The sequence below is a fragment of the Mustela putorius genome, unplaced genomic scaffold (genome assembly GCF_011764305.1).
Source record: "Mustela putorius furo isolate JIRA1106 unplaced genomic scaffold, ASM1176430v1.1 tig00000281_pilon_pilon_pilon, whole genome shotgun sequence".
Classification (NCBI taxonomy): domain Eukaryota; kingdom Metazoa; phylum Chordata; class Mammalia; order Carnivora; family Mustelidae; genus Mustela; species Mustela putorius.
The window spans coordinates 10,884,220-10,896,264 of record NW_025421343.1 but is presented as its reverse complement, the minus strand read 5'-3'; positions in this window follow the sequence as shown (position 1 = coordinate 10,896,264).

Here is a 12,045-nt window from a genome sequence, read left to right as displayed (position 1 = left end):
GGAGTTTAGAGATCTCCAAATACAAACAGGGTCAAAACCACTGGGAATAGAGGAGGTGTAAGAGGAAATATTCACTTAGGAAAGCATCAGTGCCGAATAGCACTGATAACATTTTCTTGAATGAAATGGCTCTGTTAATAGCTTTACAAACTTTTCACAGGCTTCAGGGGTCTCAGTAATAGAGTTACTTTAGGGAGGGCAAGAAAAGGATGAAAATGATAGATATTCTCTAAAAGTAGAAGGGACTAGGTATATGGTACACATTAGCCGTTCTAGGGCACTGTGAGAAACAGTCCTGCATGAGAGAAGGGAAGGTAATAGTGACATAGAAAGGAAAAGAATAGCAGTAAATTGTCAAAAATAAAATTATTCAGACCCCATTTTTTAACATCAGGCTGGTATGACTTGGAAAACAAGCTTACTTTTGAAACAAAGTTATTCTAGCTTAGTGATTTTCACATTGTCAGCATTCAAAACATATACACTTAAAAAAAATAAAATAGATATGAATAGCTACAAAACAATGAATTGGTTTCATAAATTAAACATGGTGATACCAAAAATTTAGATGGGGGAGATATATTGTACTATCTTTTCTAATTATACATCAAATAAATCATATTGTCTTAGTCTCTCAGAAAGGATTCATTTATACACATTTTAAAACTTTGAAATCTGCATAAAATCAAGTTCCACATTAATATACATATATAATGTATGCTATTCTTTTATCAACCACAGGGTCAGGAATGTCCTCCATCAAGCTTCTTTGAAGTTTTGAAACAAATTCTTTTCCTGATATGGATTAAGGTAGACATTTTATGAAGTAGAATAATTTCAGAAACATTGTATTTTCAAGGATGCATTTTCTTTAAAGATACCTCTCCATTTATTACACTTTTTGGAATATATTCCTAAATAATATCAGTATTTTTAAGTCCAGAGAAAATACACTTTTATTTCACATTGGAGTCCATTTCTTCACTGAACTTTAACTATCTTATAGCACTATGTTCTCTATTCCTTTTGCTATATTTTAAGAGAAAAATTAAGATAGAAAGTGATAGTAGGTATATATCTGTGTATCCTTAAAAAGCTTATCATTATTGTTTCAACATAAATATATATATTTTAAACATTTTATTTATTTATTTGAGAGAGATGGCGAGCAAGAGAGAGAGAGAGAGAGAGAGAACACAAGCAAGGAGGACAGGGAGATGGAGACAGGAACCTGGCTGAGCAGGAGCTGGACAAGGGGCTTGATCCCAGGACCCTGGGATCATGGCCTGAGCCAAAGGCAGATGTTTAACTGACTGAGCCACCCGGGTACCCATCAACATCAATATATTTTATATAAAAACTCATTATCCAGAGATTATTGAAAATTAGGTTTCTTTTCTTTTCTTTCTTTTTCTTTTTTGACAATTCAGATTCTTTGTGGAAACTGCCCATATAACTGGGATGGAGCCCAGATAAAGTTTTACAATTTGATCTCAAGTACAGAGAAAACTCATACAAAGGAGTTTAATAATGTAGATTCTACTTGAGTTTTCTATTGATAATATAGAAAAAATTACCAGTTTTTAAGTTAAATTATTTATTTATTTGTTTGTTTTCTATATTGACCTATTGGAATATAAGCTTCTGATGGAGTAAAATTGACAAAATTTGCATACCTATCTCAAAGAACTACTGAACTGAACAAAATATATGAAAGGGAAGTTCACCAAACAAGGTAGGCCTACAAATACCCCAACTTCTTATCTGATAGGAGTTTTTGAGCTACAATGTATGAATGGGTAACCCTTACCTAGTCCTGTTTTGAGGAGACAGAATTAAGAATTTGGGACATTAGCTAGAATCTTCAGGTAGAATACAGGAAAGGAGAAATCTACATGGAGAGGTTAGTCACACAGAGAAGTTTTCTGAATAACTTCACAGGCTTCCCCTTTAGTCCAGAGCTAAGCACTTACCAATGATTATAGGTAAAGAAATACTCAAGGCTGGGGAAAGGGGATTAAAACAAAACAAAACAAAACAAAAACAACAAGCAAAACAATTCTTAGGGCTCAGACAGAGCTACAAATAGTTGGCATTCCTACCCACCAAAATACAAAAACCTTACGATAAATTAAACATTAGGTAGAATACTCAGAAAAGTTTTGCTTCAGTAATATGGAGAAATTAGTCATAGACTAACAGCTGCTCTGCTTCCTCTGAAAAAAAGCCTAACAGTGAGACTTGAAAACATTAAATTTTCCATTGATTTAATGGTTTCCAAAGTTAAAGCTCAGAAATTTTTGTAAGAGTGTACAAATATGTAGCACAAAATGAAAAGAAAAATCATAATATCTGGCATTCAATAAAAAAATTTCCAGGCATGCAGAAGAACAGAAAAATATGACTTATAATAAACAGAAATATGAATAAGAAGATATAGGACCAGAAATAACACAGATACTAGAATAAGTAGAAAGAGTTATTATAACTATATTATATATATTCCACAATATGGATGAAAGTATTAGCATGTTAAAGAGAGAAATGAAAAATAAAATAGGACCCAAATTGAACATCTAAAAAAGAAAAAGAAAAAGGCTGAGATGAAAGATATCCTGTAGGGAATTAACAGAAGAATAAATACTACAGAATACAGATATTCAAAATGAAACACACTGGGAAAAAAAAAGCTGCATTAAATTAACAGTGTATTAATGAACTATGGGGCAACTTAATATACATGATATTGGGATCCCAAAGGAGAAGGGTAGTGGGAAGAGGGATCTTTGAGAAATAATGGCCCAAATATTTCAAATTTAATGAAAAATATCAACTCGAAAATTCAAGAAGTTCAATAAATGAAACCCCAAGCACAAGAAACATGGAGAAAAGTATGTTAAGAAATGTCATAATCAAATTACTCAAAACCCATGATAAAGAGACAATCTTAAAAGATACCAGAAAAGACAGAGTAGGTCCAAGGGAATAATGATTATAAAAACAAAAAAACCTTCTGATCATAAGAAATGTAAGTTAGAAGACAGTGGCGAAACATCTTTAAAGTATTAGAAAGATAAAACTGTCAACCTAGAATTTTATACCTAGTACAAATACCTTTTAAAAGTCAAGGGGAGATAAATACCATCCTTGAAGTATAACACCTGAAAGAATTAATCACTTCTGCATTCCAGGAATGGTGTTTCTTCAAGAAGAAAGACAACACCCAATGGAACTCCGGATCTACATAAATAATTAAGAACAGTAGAAATGGTAAACAGGTAAGTAAACAAAATGTTTTTTCTTAATTTAAAAATATCTATTAAAGATCATTGATGGTTTAAAAAAATTTCTGAGTGTTTTAAGAGTTCTATATCTTGATTGGGATGGAGGTACATGAATGTTAAAATTTTCTCAAGTCTTACTGAACTGTAAACTAAAATCCAGACAATATTTTCCTAGAAAGTATATCCTCAAAATTATTATCTTTTGATAAATGAAAAAAAGGTATTTTATTATAATTTGAAATCTTCAAATTATTAGGAATTTTTCCTAATTTTCTTCCATAAAAATTGTCCCCAAGTGGCTGAAAATCATTCCAATTACCATAATAACATATTAGGTTCAAAGTGGAGAAATCACTTTGTAATTAGAGAGTTGCATAAAGATAGTACAGACTGGCAAAATATGTCAGTGGCCTGCTTAGACTGGTCTAAAAGATTGGTTTATCAGTTTCCCAATTCATCTGTTTGAAACTTAAAATAAAAACTGGCATTACCTGCTGTCTAGATTATTGTGTTTATTATCTTGTCACTAAATTATATATGCTATGTGCAGTAAATGTCCAGAGAAGAAAGGATGAAAATGCAATAATAAAGATTTATATAATATAAAAATAAGAATTTATCCCAGTTTTAAGGCACATTAGATTTTGTGTGAGACCATGGAATGTTAATTATAGAAAATCCTTCTTTGAGTTTATTTGTTTTTAAAGACTGTTTTAAGAAAATCTAGTGCCTTTTATCCTGAAAACTATAGACCCTTAGAACTTTAATTCATTTGTATAGGCAGGTAACTTTTTCTCAGCACTGTGTAATTATTTCTTCAAATTAAAATGGAATTACTCAAATTCCATTATTTAAATGAATTTTACATGATGTAAGGAGATATTTCTGGGATTTGATTCTAAGTATCTTAACCATAAGGGTCAATTATTTTTATAAAAATTATTGTATATCTCATCAGTGTCCTTAATGTTGATATTTTAAATATCTAGCTTGGCAAAGACAGGAAGATTGTATTTTTATACATCTACTAAATTACAACCTTTTTTTTTTTTTTCAAAAACATAATGTTATGTACATGTCATGCTTAGCTTGGTCTCAAATTCTCAGAGACACAGAGCTTCATTATTAGGAACTGTCAGTTGAGCTATTCTATAACTGTCAAATACACTGCTATTAGGGAACCTTAGCAACCGTGTCCCTTTTGCCATATTCAGTATATTGACACTTCCTTTTAAATCAGGGTGACAAGCCAAGTACAGATTTGGCAGTTTACTAAGGGGTTTAATTAGTGGCAGCTGGATATACAGTACTCCCACTTACTCAGGTTCAAAAATGACTGCAATTCCCACTCATTTAAACTTTGAAAATCACACTAGCCTTCCACCTTGAGATTTCCTTATCTCCAAATCACTCTTCCTAGCTATTACATACCACAAAGCTATTAAAGCACCTGAAACTAGGAAGGGAAACACACTGATGTGGATTATTGCCACCAAGTACATTTTTTGCCTATTCCTAAAATATCTTCTTCCATGTGACACCTGTGTTTTTCCCTTTAGTCAAGGTCAGTGGTTTTGGATCAATTTTAGATCAATTAAAATCTTAGTAAGTATCCTGACTTTGCCCTCCCCTTCTGAGATATTATTAAGATCCTACCAAAATGATCTTTCTCTAAAGTAGTATAGGACAGTAATCTCAAATTTGTCTTATCAACAAATAATTTTGGTTAAGTTTGGGAGAGCCAGTCTTACAGTCAACTACATCAGTACCATCTGAGAACTTATTACAAATCCGTATCTCCTGCCCTGTCACAGATCTAATAATAAGAGAATCTAGATGTGTACTCCAGAAATATGTTTTTTTAAAATTTTGAGAACCACTGCTCTAGGCATATAGTAGTACTGTATCATTTTACTGTTATTTATTTCTTCAACTTCCCCCTTTTACTTCAAGATACACTTTTTGCTTTCAAAGGCTTTAAAAGTACTATTATGTAAATCTTTAAGCTTCAGGAAATGGATACTGCTTAGCTTGGTTTTCTTGATTCCAAATCCAAAATTCTCAGGGAAAAACTTTAAAAATGGCAAAATTTGTGTCATATTCCTATTCCTGGATTATTCAACTGTGGCCAAGGGATAGTGGTTTATATTATGCTATAACTTTTCTCACTACAGTTTCATATAGGTTGTGACAGGGGAGGGAGAAATAACAATTTCTAGAAGAAAGGAGTGGCTAGGCACATAATCTCAGGGTGTCCAATTAAGCATCCATTAATATCCGAAATCCCTACACCCCTTAATGGGCTTTTACCTTCAACTGGATCCTAAGTACCTTATGAACATCTTTCCATAGTACATTAACATTTCCCTAACAGATATGATGCAGCTCTTAATTTTGGTATTCAAAGGGCTAAACAAGCAGTAATTTCTAGAGGTCTTTGTATTGTTTGCTGATCTTAATTTTATCATGGGGAACAGACTTTCTCATATTTCAGGTCAAAACTATTTCAAGTGATTGGAAAATTCTCTTTTTATCAAAGGTAATCCTTTAGTATTAAAAACCCTAATGAATGACACCACTCTATTTCTTATAGATGCCTCATTCCAGAGCTTGAGACAAGTTTTCCTTTGACCAAGTTGGAGACTATTTGAGTGGGATGTATCACGTATTCATTTCACCCCAATGTATCCACTCTATTTAATGTCTTAAATCTGCAATGTCTCCTTATATTGAGGATAAAAGTCAAAGGATTAGGCATTGAATGAAGCATCAAAGATGTGGTGGTTAGTGGAAATCTTCTTGAATACTCAGTAATGTTGAGATATCATCCTGCTTCAATGATTTGTTGGCTGACTTCATGCATGTGGAGACTTATTGTTCTGCCTCATTTTCTTGCTTATTATGAAATGTAAGATCTTCCACACAGCTTACTATTTAACATAAGTTTCCTATTTCACTATATTCTTTCACTATCCCAGGACATTCTTGCTCAGTAAGTTAGAGCTGTAAACATTTTTATTGCTCATTCCAGAACCTTCCTAAAATAGTCATCAAATCTTCAAAAGGAAGTATCAAACTTCAGTTTATGACAGACCCTAGAAACCCATGGTTTCAAAATCCTCACCTTATTCTATTCACAAACACTGAACAATTATATCATGATTTTTTCCCAATCATAACCAAAGAATTACTTTTTTTAAAAAAAATTTAAACATTTTATTTATTTATTTAACAGAGAGTTGACAAGTAGGCAGAGAGACAGGCAGAGAGAGAGGGGGAAGCAGGCTCCCTGCCAAGCAGAGAGCTCAAAGCAGGGCTCTATCCCAGGACCCTGAGACCATGACCCAAGATGAAGGCTTTAATCCACTGAGCTTAACCCACTGAGCCACCCAGGTACCCCAAAGCATTACTTTAAACCAATATTAAAATCTGAGTAAGTATCCTGAATTTGCCCTCCCCTTCTGAGATATTACTAAGATCCTATCAAAATGATCTTTCTCTAAAGTAGTATAGACAGTAATCTCAAATTTGTCTTATCAACAAATAATTTTGGTTAAGTTTGGGAGAACCAGCATTTGACGAACTATATAATGTATCAGAACTGTATACGTGTTCGCCCTACAAAACATATGTACAGACTAAAAGCAGTGCTTGTAACTAGTTTGGTCCTGTAATTATGAGACTCCATCTGCTAACTAACATGGCCTCATCTTAGCTCTATTTGAGGTTATAAAACCACTGAATTTTTTCTATGGCATCCATTTTGGACCCTAAGAACTTGGAAATAAGTTCCCACAAGCTGGCCCTAGCACTCAAATCAAATAACTTCCAAGTGTTTTCTTAGGGTGAACAGAAAATAGTGGATTTATCCAAGAGGGGAAAACAGCACATATGGGCTTCCGTTCTTACTAATCTAACTTTACTGCCAAGGTTACATTACCCCAGAAATGGACTTTTGAGAAAAATAGAAGAATGAGACATACATTGTCACTTGTAACTAAGCCTATATCTCAAGTCCAGAATCAGGGCTTTCTGATAAACATGTAATTAAGGAATATAGGTTAGGTTTTAGTCCTGAGTTGTGGTTCTCATTTCTCTCCCATATTCTAAACCATGGTACTTATTTGGGTTTGTACACCTACAGAGAAAACAAGAAGTGGCTCCAAGGGTAGCCCTGGACATTTACAATAGACCAGATTCTAGAAGATGAGCGGGCTGTCCCCAGAGGCAGGCATGACCTAAGTCTAAATCAGTAATCAGAGAGCTGTATTTGTATTTTAAGGCACAAAAATTTATCTTCTCAGGGAATTTTAGTCCAGTGCATCTAACAGGGCAGTTAGTAATTATGGTGGGCAAAAAAGAAAAACCACGGCCCTTCTTCCCAAGATGGCCAGGTCCTAATCCTAGAAATCTGTAAATATGTTACCCCATAAATATGTTACTAAAGGATAAATAACATCACATAGAATTAAGTTTGCTAATCAGCTGACCTTAAAATGGGGATATTATTCTGAATGATCTGAGTGGGACCAAAGTAATAACGAGAGTCCTTAAAAGTGAAAAGAAAATGAAAGAGCAAAAGACCAAGAGTGATAGCGTGTGCAAGGGACTTGACTTGGGTACGCTCTCCCCAAATACACACTGCGGGCTTTGAAGATAGCAGAAGGGGTCTGGAGACAAGGAATGTGGGCAGCCTTTAGATGCTGGGAAAGATAAGCAATCAAATTCCCTCCTCCAGAACCTGCAGAAAGGAACATGGCCCTAGCAACACATGTGATTTTAGCTACTGAGAACTAGAACATAGAACTTTAATATAATATAACTAGCACATAGAACTTTAATATATTTGTTCGATTTCTAGCCATAAAACATGATAATCTGTCATAGAATCAATAAAAATTAACATACCAAAAAGTGATAAAGTGGGTAGGGGTGCTGGTAAATGGGTGGGAGGAAGAGCAAATGGCTTACCCCCTTTACCTGACCAATCTGAATTACACACCCCCATTTTAGTTACTTATATATTTTGCTCATGCCTCTATTACTCCACTTATCATATGATATTATAACTGGAGATATGTCTGATTACAATGAGATAATGAGTAAGTTAAGAACCAACATCATTTTCTTAATTTGCATTTCTAGCATTTAGAATGCTTCACTTGAAAATCACTGTATTTTAAAATTTGTCCAGCAGTAAGTGAGCACCACCTATGGGCCAATACTAAAAAAAAAAAAAAAAAAAACAAGCCCCCAAAAGTTTCACTTGTTAATATCACTCAGAAGAGGCTAGGTTATGCTGTAGCTACATATGACCTCAAACTCAGAGGCTTACAAAAGCAAATTTTTATTTCTTGCCCAAATTACATGACCAACATGGGTCAGCATGCCACTCCACCTATTTTGCTATCCAAAATCCAGGCTGATAAAGTAGCCTCCTCTGACTGCCTTACCCCCTTAATAACCAAAAGAAATCATTATTACCCATGCAGTAACTCTAAAAGCTGTTCCTTATTGGTAATGCACTTTGCTTTTGCTCACATTTCATTACTCAGAGCAAATCTAATGGCTACAACTTGAGCGAGTGGAACGAGGAATTGTAACGGTCTCCTAAGAGGATGAAGCCAATATTTGTAAAAATAAAACCAAAATTGCACTATTGGGTATTTACCCTAAAGATACAAATGTAGTGATCCAAAGGGACACATGCACCCGAATGTTTATAGCAGCAATGTCCACAATAGCCAAACTATGGAAAGAACCTAGATGTCCATCAACAGATGAATGGATCAAGAAGATGTGGTATATATACACAATGGAATACTATGCAGCCATCAAAAGAAATGAAATCTTGCCATTTGCAACAACATGGATGGAACTAGAGCGTATCATGCTTAGCGAAATAAGTCAAGCAGAGAAAGACAACTATCATATGATCTCCCTGATATGAGGAAGTGGTGATGCAACATGGAGGCTTAAGTGGGTAGAAGAAGAATAAATGAAACAAGATGGGATTGGGAGGGAGACAAACCATAAGTGACTCTTAATCTCACAAAACAAACTGAGGGTTGCCGGGGGGAGGGGGTTTGGGAGAAGGGGGTGGGATTATGGACATTGGGGAGGGTATGTGATTTGGTGAGTGCTGTGAAGTGTGTAAACCTGGTGATTCACAGACCTGTACCCCTGGGGATAAAAATATATGTTTATAAAAAATAAAAAATTAAAAAAAAAAAAAAACCAAAAAACAAAAAAAAACCCACACATATAATCCGTCATACTACTTATCTTCCCTAACATTGTTAAGGATCAATTCAGTTTCAGCTGTCCATGAACAGTGGAGAGAGTTCACATCGATCCCTCCATCAACAGCTGGCAGTATAACCATAATGTAGGTTTCCATTTTTTGAATCTAAGTTTTTTTTTTTCTTTTCAATCTAATAAGGTTTTTCATATTTTGTTATTCCAACAACACTTAAAAACAGTTCTGGATATAAGATGAGTGCTCAATAAATGCTTATTTAGTATTTAATTAAGTATTGTGAATTTTTTTCCTGAAGAGATTAAGTGCCATAATATAAATCTATTAAATTTCTGTTAGGTGCTTAACCTGGATATAAGTCCACTCTGTCTTATTAGATAGAATGGGAAAAAATGTGGATGATATAAAGCAGATGTCTGTTTCATGAATACCTTATACAGAAATAGCTGCAAGACCACAGACAGGGTAATTATGATTATCAAGAATAAAGTAACTATACAAAGGGCAAGCTTTTTAAATTGAAGGATACAAAAGGACATAATGATAATAATAATAATATCATAAAACATATATTTAGAAACAAAAACAATAAGCTTCAAAATATAGGTTGAATGCTAATGAGATAGCCAGGATATCCTCTCCGAAAATATACACATAGGAGCACACATGCTATAAAAACCTTTAATAAAGAGTTTTTTTACTATATACTGTGTTGCAGGATTCTAATGTTCTGATAAAATGGATAATACATTTTAATGAAAGTTACAATATAAAGTATTTGCAAGAATTATAATTCAATAAAATGCCCTAAATATTAAAGCTTTGCTGAATATAATTTTGTCTTTTCTATTTCAGAAAGCAATTTAAAATCTTACAGAGCATTAGAAATATTTCTTATATTTGTAGCCCATTAAATTTTATAGGATACTTTCATATACATTGTCATTTGTTGCTCTAGAAAACCTCATGAAAGGTAAAACATTATTTGCCCCATTAGTATAGGCCATGATGTATAATAAGAAATTATTAATAAATATTTATTGTTGGAATAAATGAATGCATTCCTGAGTCCATTAAAAGGAACATGGTCTTAAAAGAGTTAAATGTTTTGTTTAAGGATACAAACCCCTAAGTGAGGATTTCAGCCTTATAAGCAATTTTTTTTCCTCTTCACCATGAATATGATCTCTCTTTGAATATGAGCTCACTTTTTATAAGTAAAATCAAAATTTTAGTTAAAATAAATTATTTGCCCTAAACATAATATAGATAAATCTATCCCTTAAATAATTAAAATATATTGATTTGAAAATTTACAGTACTACTATTGATGCAAAGCAGTTAGAGTCATAGCCTCTGGCCCCCAGTTTCTGTGTAATAGACTATCCGGCTGTGTATGGGAAGCCAAAGGATTCCTTCTCAGAATAGCATTTTTCAATGTATATAACTAGATATGCAGGATTACCAAGGAAGGTCATTTTATTTAACAATAGTTGAGAGAACCACCATATGGATAAATGATAATGGTGGTTATCATAATTATTGATTATTATCCATGATCTTTTAATACTATATGACCTACTGGAATGAGAAGGATTTACGAATCTGCAGTGCCCTAGTTTGAATAAAAGTCGAAAGGTCCTGAAGGTTTGTAAGAGTTTAAATATATTCAATTTAATTTCAGAGTCACTGATTTATTGAAGATCATGTAAATCCCATTATTTACTCATGTAATTCTTTAAATGATGAGACCATATGCTCTTTGCAGTGTGACTTTCTCTCAATTTTATTAAGATTTGATAAACAACCATGATATAAAGTGACTCATCACTCACATATTTCTATCCCTTCTTTAGGAAGGAATCTTCTCTATTTAAGAACCATAGATTTACTATAGGCAATATGATAGTAAATTTTTTAATAAATGTGATCCAGTGTCGTGAACAGCACTGAAATTGATGATAAATGGCTTGTGCTCTCATAAATATGAAGGCAGTAATATTGGGAAAGTGACTGCTTTGGTTTTCTGTCATAGCCTTTGACTGATGTTGGCATAAACTAGACCTTTTCTTCTCTAACTTTACTTTTTAAGGACATGAAAAAAATCACTAGTTTATTTCAGCAGCTATCATATATTTACCTTTGTTTACCTTTTTTTTAAAACTTCTGTTTTAATCTCATGTTTTACCACTTTCTATCCTTGATAGATTTTTTCTGTCTGTCCCATCCAACTGACAGCTTACCCAGAAAATATAACCAACTGTTACTTTCAGGGTCCTTCATAGATGATGCATCTTAAATAAACCTCCCACCATAATGCCTTCCCTTATAAACTGGTAAAACACTTTGATAATTCCCTGAGGCAAGAGTAACTTCAGGTGTCCCAGCTTAAATGGACTCCTCTGAATCCTCACTGTCTCTATGAAAGAATTAATCACAAGAATACACAAAATATAGTTAAAAGTGGCAAGCATTAGAAGGATATTTATGAAGACATGTTGG